Here is a 10,482-nt window from a genome sequence, read left to right as displayed (position 1 = left end):
GTGACCGACCAGTGACTGATCAGTGACTGATCAGTGACCGACCAGGGGTGACCTGCGACCAACCAGGGATGACCAGTGACTGACCAGTGACTGACCAAGGACTGACCAGTGACTGACCATGGATGACCAGTCACTGACCAGGGATGTCCAGTTACCGACCAGTGACTGACCAGGGATGACCAGTGATCGACCAGCGACTGACCAGTGACCGACCAGTGACTGACCAGGGGTGACCAGCGACCAACCAGTGACTGACCAGGGATGACCAGTGACCGACCTGTGACTGATCAAGGACTGGCCAGTGACTGATCATGGATGACCAGTGACTGACCAGTGACCAACCAGTGACCGACCAGGGGTGACCAGCGACCAACCAGTGACTGACCATGGATGACCAGTGACTGACCAGTGACCGACCAGGGCTGACCAAGGACTGACCAGTGACTGAACAGGGACTGACCTTTGACCTGACCAATGACCGATCAGTGACTGGCCCGTGACTGTCCAGTGACTGACCTTTGACCTGACCAGTGACTGACCCTTCACCTGAGCAGTGACTGACCTTTGACCTGACCAGTCACTGACCCTTCACCTGACCAGTGACTGACCTTTGACCTGACTAGTGACCGACCAGTGATGGCCAGTGCCTGACCTTTGTCCTGACCCGTGACCGACCAGCGACTGACCAGGGGTGACCAGCTACTGACCTTTGACCTGATCAGTGACTGGCCTTTGACTGACCAGTGACTGACCCGTGACTGACCAGCGACTGACCATTGACCCAACCAGTGACTGACCCTTCACCTGACCAGTGACTGACCTTTGACCCGACCAGTGACTGACCTTTGATCTGACCAGTGACTGACCCTTCACCTGACCAGTGACTGACCTTTGACCTGACTAGTGACCGACCAGTGATGACCAGTGCCTGACCTTTGTCCTGACCCGTGACCGACCAGCGACTGACCAGGAATGACCAGCGACTGACCTTTGACCTGACCAGTGACCGGCCAGTAACTGACCAGTGCCTGATTAGTGACTGACCTTTGACCTCATCAGTGACTGACCAGGGATGACCAGTGGCTGACCAGTGACAGACCGCTGACCGACAAGAGACCGTCCAGTGACTGACCAGTCACCGACCAATGACTAACCAGGGATAACCAGTGACTGATCAGTGACTAATTAGTGACTGACCAAGGATGACCAGCGACTGACCAGTGACTGACCAGGGATGACCAGTGACCGACCAGGGGTGACCAGCGACCAACCAGTGACTGACCTTTGATCTGACCAGTGACTGACCCTTCACCTGACCAGCGGCTGACCAGTGACAGATCATTGGCCGACAAGAGACCGTTCAGTGATAGACCAGTCACTGACCAGTGACTAACCAGGGATAACCAGTGACAGATCAGTGACTGACCATTGATAACCAGTGACTAACCAGTGACCGTCCAGTGACAGATCAGCGACTGACCAATGACTGACCAGGGATGACCAGTGACTGACCTTTGACCTGATCAGTGACTGACCAGTGACCAATCAGTGGCTGACCTTTGACCTGACCAGTAACAGACCAGTGACCGACCAGTGACTGACCTTTGACCTGATCAGTGACTGACCAGGGATGACCAGCGGCTGACCAGTGACTGACCTTTGACCTGACCAGTAACAGACCAGTGACTGACCTGTGACCGATCAGTGATTGACCAGCGACTGACCAGTGACCGACCCGTAACTGACTTGTGACTGACCAGCGACTGACCAGTGACTGACCAGGGACTGACCAGTGACTGACCTTTGACCTGACCATTGACCGACCAGTGACTGACCTTTGACCCGACCAGTGACTGACCTTTGACCTGACCAGTGACTCACCCTTCACCTGACCAGTGACTGACCGTTGACCTGACTAGTGACCGACCAGTGATGACAAGTGCCTGACCTTTGTCCTGACCAGTGACCCACCAGTGACAGACCGGTGACTGACCAGGAATGACCAGCGACTGACCTTTGACCTGACCAGTGACTGGCCTTTGACTGACCTTGGATGACCAGTGACTGACCAGGGATGAACAGTGACTGACCAGCGACTTACCAGTGACTGACCAGAGGGGACCAGTGACTGACCTGGGCTCACCGGTGACTGACCACTGACTGACCAGGTACTGACCTTTGACCTGACCAGTGACTGACCCTTCACCTGACCAGTGACCAACCAGTGACTGACCTTTGACCCGACCAGTGACTGACCCTTCACCTGACCAGTGACTGACCGTTGACCTGACTAGTGACCGACCAGTGACTGACCAGTGACTGACCAAGGACTGACCAGTGACTGACCATGGATGACCAGTGACTGACCAGGGATGTCCAGTTACCGACCAGTGACTGACCAGGGATGACCAGTGACTGACCAATGACTGAACAGGGACTGACAAGCAACTGACCAGGGAATGACCAGTGATCGACCAGCGACTGACCAGTGACCGACCAGTGACTGACCAGGGGTGACCAGCGACCAACCAGTGACTGACCAGGGATGACCAGTGACTGACCTGTGACTGATCAAGGACTGGCCAGTGACTGATCATGGATGACCAGTGACTGACCAGTGACCAACCAGTGACCGACCAGGGGTGACCAGCGACCAACCAGTGACTGACCAGGGATGACCAGTGGCCGACCAGTGACTGACCAGTGACTGACCATGGATGACCAGTGACTGACCAGTGACCGACCAGGGCTGACCAAGGACTGACCAGTGACTGAACAGGGACTGACCTTTGATAACCAGTGACTAACCAGTGACCGTCCAGTGACAGATCAGCGACTGACCAAGGATGACAAGTGACTGACCTTTGACCTGATCAGTGACTGACCAGTGACCAATCAGTGGCTGACCTTTGACCTGACCAGTAACAGACCAGTGACCGACCAGTGACTGACCTTTGACCTGATCAGTGACTGACCAGGGATGACCAGCGGCTGACCAGTGACTGACCTTTGACCTGACCAGTAACAGACCAGTGACTGACCTGTGACCGATCAGTGATTGACCAGCGACTGACCAGTGACCGACCCGTAACTGACCAGTGACTGACCAAGGATGACCAGTGACTGACCAGGGATGACCAGTGACTGACTAGTAACTGACCATTGACCGACCAGTGAATGACCTTTGACCTGACCAGTGACTTGTGACTGACCAGCGACTGACCAGTGACTGACCAGGGACTGACCAGTGACTGACCTTTGACCTGACCTATGACCGATCAGTGACTGACCCGTGACTGTCCAGTGACTGACCTTTGACCTGACCAGTGACTGACCCTTCACCTGAGCAGTGACCAACCAGTGACTGACCGTTGACCTGACTAGTGACCGACCAGTGATGACCAGTGCCTGACCTTTGTCCTGACCAGTGACCCGCCAGTGACAGACCGGTGACCGACCAGCGACTGACCAGGAATGACCAGCGACTGACCTTTGACCTGACCAGTGACCGGCCAGTAACTGACCAGTGCCTGATTAGTGACTGACCTTTGACCTCATCAGTGACTGACCAGGGATGACCAGTGGCTGACCAGTGACAGACCGCTGACCGACAAGAGACCGTCCAGTGACTGACCAGTCACCGACCAATGACTAACCAGGGATAACCAGTGATTGATCAGTGACTGACCATGGATGACCAGTGACTGACCAGTGACCGACCAGGGCTGACCAAGGACTGACCAGTGACTGAACAGGGACTGACCTTTGACCTGACCAATGACCGATCAGTGACTGACCCGTGACTGTCCAGTGACTGACCTTTGACCTGACCAGTGACTGACCCTTCACCTGAGCAGTGACTGACCTTTGACCTGACCAGTCACTGACCCTTCACCTGACCAGTGACTGACCTTTGACCTGACTAGTGACCGACCAGTGATGGCCAGTGCCTGACCTTTGTCCTGACCCGTGACCGACCAGCGACTGACCAGGGATGACCAGCTACTGACCTTTGACCTGATCAGTGACTGGCCTTTGACTGACCAGTGACTGACCTTTGACCCGACCAGTGACTGACCTTTGATCTGACCAGTGACTGACCCTTCACCTGACCAGCGGCTGACCAGTGACAGATCATTGGCCGACAAGAGACCGTCCAGTGATAGACCAGTCACTGACCAGTGACTAACCAGGGATAACCAGTGACAGATCAGTGACTGACCATTGATAACCAGTGACTAACCAGTGACCGTCCAGTGACAGATCAGCGACTGACCAATGACTGACCAGGGATGACCAGTGACTGACCTTTGACCTGATCAGTGACTGACCAGTGACCAATCAGTGGCTGACCTTTGACCTGACCAGTGACCGACCAGTGACCGGCCAGTAACTGACCAGTGCCTGATTAGTGACTGACCTTTGACCTCATCAGTGACTGACCAGGGATGACCAGTGGCTGACCAGTGACAGACCGCTGACCGACAAGAGACCGTCCAGTGACTGACCAGTCACCGACCAATGACTAACCAGGGATAACCAGTGATTGATCAGTGACTAATCAGTGACTGACCAAGGATGACCAGCGACTGAACAGTGACTGACCAGGGATGAACAGTGACCGATCAGTGGCTGACCTTTGACCTGACCAGTAACAGACCAGTCACAGACCAGTGACTGACCAGTGACGGACCCGTGACTGACCAGTGACTGACCATTGATGACCAGTGACCGACCAGTGACTGATCAGTGACTGATCAGTGACCGACCAGGGGTGACCTGCGACCAACCAGGGATGACCAGTGACTGACCAGTGACTGACCTTTGACCTGACCAGTGACTGACCATGGATGACCAGTGACTGACCAGGGATGTCCAGTTACCGACCAGTGACTGACCAGGGATGACCAGTGACTGACCAATGACTGAACAGGGACTGACAAGCAACTGACCAGGGAATGACCAGGGGTGACCAGCGACCAACCAGTGACTGACCAGGGATGACCAGTGGCCGACCAGTGACTGACCAGTGACTGACCATGGATGACCAGTGACTGACCAGTGACCGACCAGGGCTGACCAAGGACTGACCAGTGACTGAACAGGGACTGACCTTTGATAACCAGTGACTAACCAGTGACCGTCCAGTGACAGATCAGCGACTGACCAAGGATGACAAGTGACTGACCTTTGACCTGATCAGTGACTGACCAGTGACCAATCAGTGGCTGACCTTTGACCTGACCAGTAACAGACCAGTGACCGACCAGTGACTGACCTTTGACCTGATCAGTGACTGACCAGGGATGACCAGCGGCTGACCAGTGACTGACCTTTGACCTGACCAGTAACAGACCAGTGACTGACCTGTGACCGATCAGTGATTGACCAGCGACTGACCAGTGACCGACCCGTAACTGACCAGTGACTGACCAAGGATGACCAGTGACTGACCAGGGATGACCAGTGACTGACTAGTAACTGACCATTGACCGACCAGTGAATGACCTTTGACCTGACCAGTGACTTGTGACTGACCAGCGACTGACCAGTGACTGACCAGGGACTGACCAGTGACTGACCTTTGACCTGACCTATGACCGATCAGTGACTGACCCGTGACTGTCCAGTGACTGACCTTTGACCTGACCAGTGACTGACCCTTCACCTGAGCAGTGACCAACCAGTGACTGACCGTTGACCTGACTAGTGACCAACCAGTGATGACCAGTGCCTGACCTTTGTCCTGACCAGTGACCCGCCAGTGACAGACCGGTGACCGACCAGCGACTGACCAGGAATGACCAGCGACTGACCTTTGACCTGACCAGTGACCGGCCAGTAACTGACCAGTGCCTGATTAGTGACTGACCTTTGACCTCATCAGTGACTGACCAGGGATGACCAGTGGCTGACCAGTGACAGACCGCTGACCGACAAGAGACCGTCCAGTGACTGACCAGTCACCGACCAATGACTAACCAGGGATAACCAGTGATTGATCAGTGACTGACCATGGATGACCAGTGACTGACCAGTGACCGACCAGGGCTGACCAAGGACTGACCAGTGACTGAACAGGGACTGACCTTTGACCTGACCAATGACCGATCAGTGACTGACCCGTGACTGTCCAGTGACTGACCTTTGACCTGACCAGTGACTGACCCTTCACCTGAGCAGTGACTGACCTTTGACCTGACCAGTCACTGACCCTTCACCTGACCAGTGACTGACCTTTGACCTGACTAGTGACCGACCAGTGATGGCCAGTGCCTGACCTTTGTCCTGACCCGTGACCGACCAGCGACTGACCAGGGATGACCAGCTACTGACCTTTGACCTGATCAGTGACTGGCCTTTGACTGACCAGTGACTGACCTTTGACCCGACCAGTGACTGACCTTTGATCTGACCAGTGACTGACCCTTCACCTGACCAGCGGCTGACCAGTGACAGATCATTGGCCGACAAGAGACCGTCCAGTGATAGACCAGTCACTGACCAGTGACTAACCAGGGATAACCAGTGACAGATCAGTGACTGACCATTGATAACCAGTGACTAACCAGTGACCGTCCAGTGACAGATCAGCGACTGACCAATGACTGACCAGGGATGACCAGTGACTGACCTTTGACCTGATCAGTGACTGACCAGTGACCAATCAGTGGCTGACCTTTGACCTGACCAGTGACCGACCAGTGACCGGCCAGTAACTGACCAGTGCCTGATTAGTGACTGACCTTTGACCTCATCAGTGACTGACCCGTGACTGTCCAGTGACTGACCTTTGACCTGACCAGTGACTGACCCTTCACCTGAGCAGTGACTGACCTTTGACCTGACCAGTCACTGACCCTTCACCTGACCAGTGACTGACCTTTGACCTGACTAGTGACCGACCAGTGATGGCCAGTGCCTGACCTTTGTCCTGACCCGTGACCGACCAGCGACTGACCAGGGATGACCAGCTACTGACCTTTGACCTGATCAGTGACTGGCCTTTGACTGACCAGTGACTGACCTTTGACCCGACCAGTGACTGACCTTTGATCTGACCAGTGACTGACCCTTCACCTGACCAGCGGCTGACCAGTGACAGATCATTGGCCGACAAGAGACCGTCCAGTGATAGACCAGTCACTGACCAGTGACTAACCAGGGATAACCAGTGACAGATCAGTGACTGACCATTGATAACCAGTGACTAACCAGTGACCGTCCAGTGACAGATCAGCGACTGACCAATGACTGACCAGGGATGACCAGTGACTGACCTTTGACCTGATCAGTGACTGACCAGTGACCAATCAGTGGCTGACCTTTGACCTGACCAGTGACCGACCAGTGACCGGCCAGTAACTGACCAGTGCCTGATTAGTGACTGACCTTTGACCTCATCAGTGACTGACCAGTGGCTGACCAGTGACAGACCGCTGACCGACAAGAGACCGTCCAGTGACTGACCAGTCACCGACCAATGACTAACCAGGGATAACCAGTGATTGATCAGTGACTAATCAGTGACTGACCAAGGATGACCAGCGACTGAACAGTGACTGACCAGGGATGAACAGTGACCGATCAGTGGCTGACCTTTGACCTGACCAGTAACAGACCAGTCACAGACCAGTGACTGACCAGTGACGGACCCGTGACTGACCAGTGACTGACCATTGATGACCAGTGACCGACCAGTGACTGATCAGTGACTGATCAGTGACCGACCAGGGGTGACCTGCGACCAACCAGGGATGACCAGTGACTGACCAGTGACTGACCTTTGACCTGACCAGTGACTGACCATGGATGACCAGTGACTGACCAGGGATGTCCAGTTACCGACCAGTGACTGACCAGGGATGACCAGTGACTGACCAATGACTGAACAGGGACTGACAAGCAACTGACCAGGGAATGACCAGGGGTGACCAGCGACCAACCAGTGACTGACCAGGGATGACCAGTGACTGACCTTTGACCTGATCAGTGACTGACCAGGGATGACCAGCGGCTGACCAGTGACAGACCAGTGACCGACCAGTGACTGACCTTTGACCTGATCAGTGACTGACCAGTGACAGACCATTGGCCGACAAGAGACCGTCCAGTGACTGACCAGTGACTGACTGACCATTGATAACCAGTGACCGAACAGTGACTAACCAGTGACCGACCAGTGGTGACCAGCGACCAACTAGTGACTGACCAAGGACTGACCAGTGACTGAACAGGGACTGACAAGCAACTGACCAGGGAATGACCAGTGATCGACTAGCGACTGACCAGTGACTGACCTCTGACCTGATCAGTGACTGACCTTTGACCTGACCAGTAACTGACCCATGACTGACCATGGATGACCAGTGACCGACCAGGGTTGACCAGCGACCAACCAGTGACTGACCAAGGATTGACCAGTGACTGAACAGGGACTGACCAGTGATTGACCAGCGACTGACCAGTGACCGACCAGTGACTGACCTTTGACCTGATCAGTGACTGACCAGGGATGACCAGTGACCGACCAGCGACTGATCAGGGATGACCAGCTACTGACCTTTGATCTGATCAGTGACTGGCCTTTGACTGACCAGTGACTGACCAGCGACTGACCATTGACCCAACCAGTGATCGACCCGTGACCGACCAGCGACTGACCATTGACCCAACCAGTGATCGACCCGTGACCGACCAGCGACTGACCATTGACCCGACCAGTGACTGACTTTTGACCTGACCAGTGACTGACCCTTCACCTGACCACTGGCCGACCAGTGACTGACCTTTGACCTGACCAGTGACTGGCCTTTGACTGACCAGGGATGACCAGTGACTGACCTTTGACCTGACCAGTGACTGACCCTTCACCTGACCACTGACTGACCAGGGGCTGGTGTGAAAGGGGACACAGTGCTGGAGTAAATCTGCCCCTTGGCCCCGCGCTCTCTCTCTCTCGGCCAGAATTTGACCTTTCACCCCCACTGCCTGCCTGAGACCAGGCGCTACTTTAATGGACCGGTGTCCTGAGGTGGTGAGCTGGCGCCAGGCGAAGCATGTCGGAATTTCCATCAGATGTCCGCCCGGATCTTTGCTGGAGCTCAGCGAAATGACCAATCCTCGTGGGTCAGTCCGGGCAGTGAGTGCTGACAGGGTATTCAGCCATGATAGCCATCACAGCCAAGACCAATCTGCCCTCGGGGGGAGGCTGTAGCTTTCACGGTGATTATAAAAAGCCGCCCCCGGTCTCTATCCATTCACCATCGGCGCCAGATGTGCTCGCTACGTGTGTTCCAGATATATCAGAGCAGCGGTGTCCCGGGGGAATCAGCGGCCCTGGACTGAGATCAGAGCAAGAGGAAGGGGACGTGCTGGCATGGCTCAGTGTGGGGGGAGAGAGGCGGCAGTGAGGGCTGGAGAGAGATGCTTTGTGTCAGGGAGCGTCTCACAACAGCCGCACTTTCTCTTTCACTGGGACTCCCATTGGTTTACATTGGGACACACTGACAGTCAGTCCGCGATTTAATCTTCCTTCCGCACTCGCCGGTTGCAACATCCAGAGCAGAAAGGTCCTGCTCGTCAATGCAGACAATCAGCCAACAGATTGCTGGCCCACCCCAGCTCCTGCTACATGTGGAGCCCACGACCAGCTGGGGCATTAGACAAAGCCCACGCACCGTCTGTGAATTATTCATTCGAATCATTTATCATGTCTGAGGGAGTCTGTGAGTTGTTCACATATCATTCTCTGTACAGTGCAGCGTGACTGTACAGTGCGATGTGACACTGTACAGTACAGTGTGACTGTACAGTGCGGTGTGACCCTATGCAGTGCAGTGTGACTGTACAGTGCGGTGTGACCCTGTACAGTGCGGTGTGACCATGTACAGTGCGAGGTGACCCTGTACAGTGCTATGTGACTCTGCACAGTGCGAGGTGACCCTGTACAGTGCGGTGTGACCATGTACAGTGCGAGGTGACCCTGTACAGTGCGGTGTGACTGTACAGTGCTATGTGACTCTGCACAGTGCGAGGTGATCCTGTACAGTGCGGTGTGACTGTACAGTGCTATGTGACTCTGCACAGTGCGAGGTGACCCTGTACAGTGCGGTGTGACTGTACAGTGCAGCGTAACCCTGTACAGTGCAGTGTGACTGTACAGTGCGGTGTGACTGTACAGTGTGGTGTGACCCTGTACAGTGTGGTATGACTGACTCTGAGGTTGGGTCAGATTGATTATCTCTCTGTTCCTGCCTCATCATGTGGAAGCCCTTTATCTCTGATTCCCCTTGCCCACAGCTGATGCCTCAGATCATGGACTCCCCGTGTACGAGGCACAGCACAGCCCCAGACATTTGCTGCCCTCCCTAATTCGGTGCAGTATTATTCATTTACTCATATTTCGGGAGAGTGCCGACAGGGACATTAGATTGATTCCGTGGATGAAGGGAGGATAAACGCCAACACGGACCGGTTGGG

This window comes from Pristiophorus japonicus, chromosome 16 (assembly GCF_044704955.1).
Source record: "Pristiophorus japonicus isolate sPriJap1 chromosome 16, sPriJap1.hap1, whole genome shotgun sequence".
In the NCBI taxonomy this organism is placed as follows: domain Eukaryota; kingdom Metazoa; phylum Chordata; class Chondrichthyes; family Pristiophoridae; genus Pristiophorus; species Pristiophorus japonicus.
Note: the sequence above shows the minus strand (reverse complement) of the source record.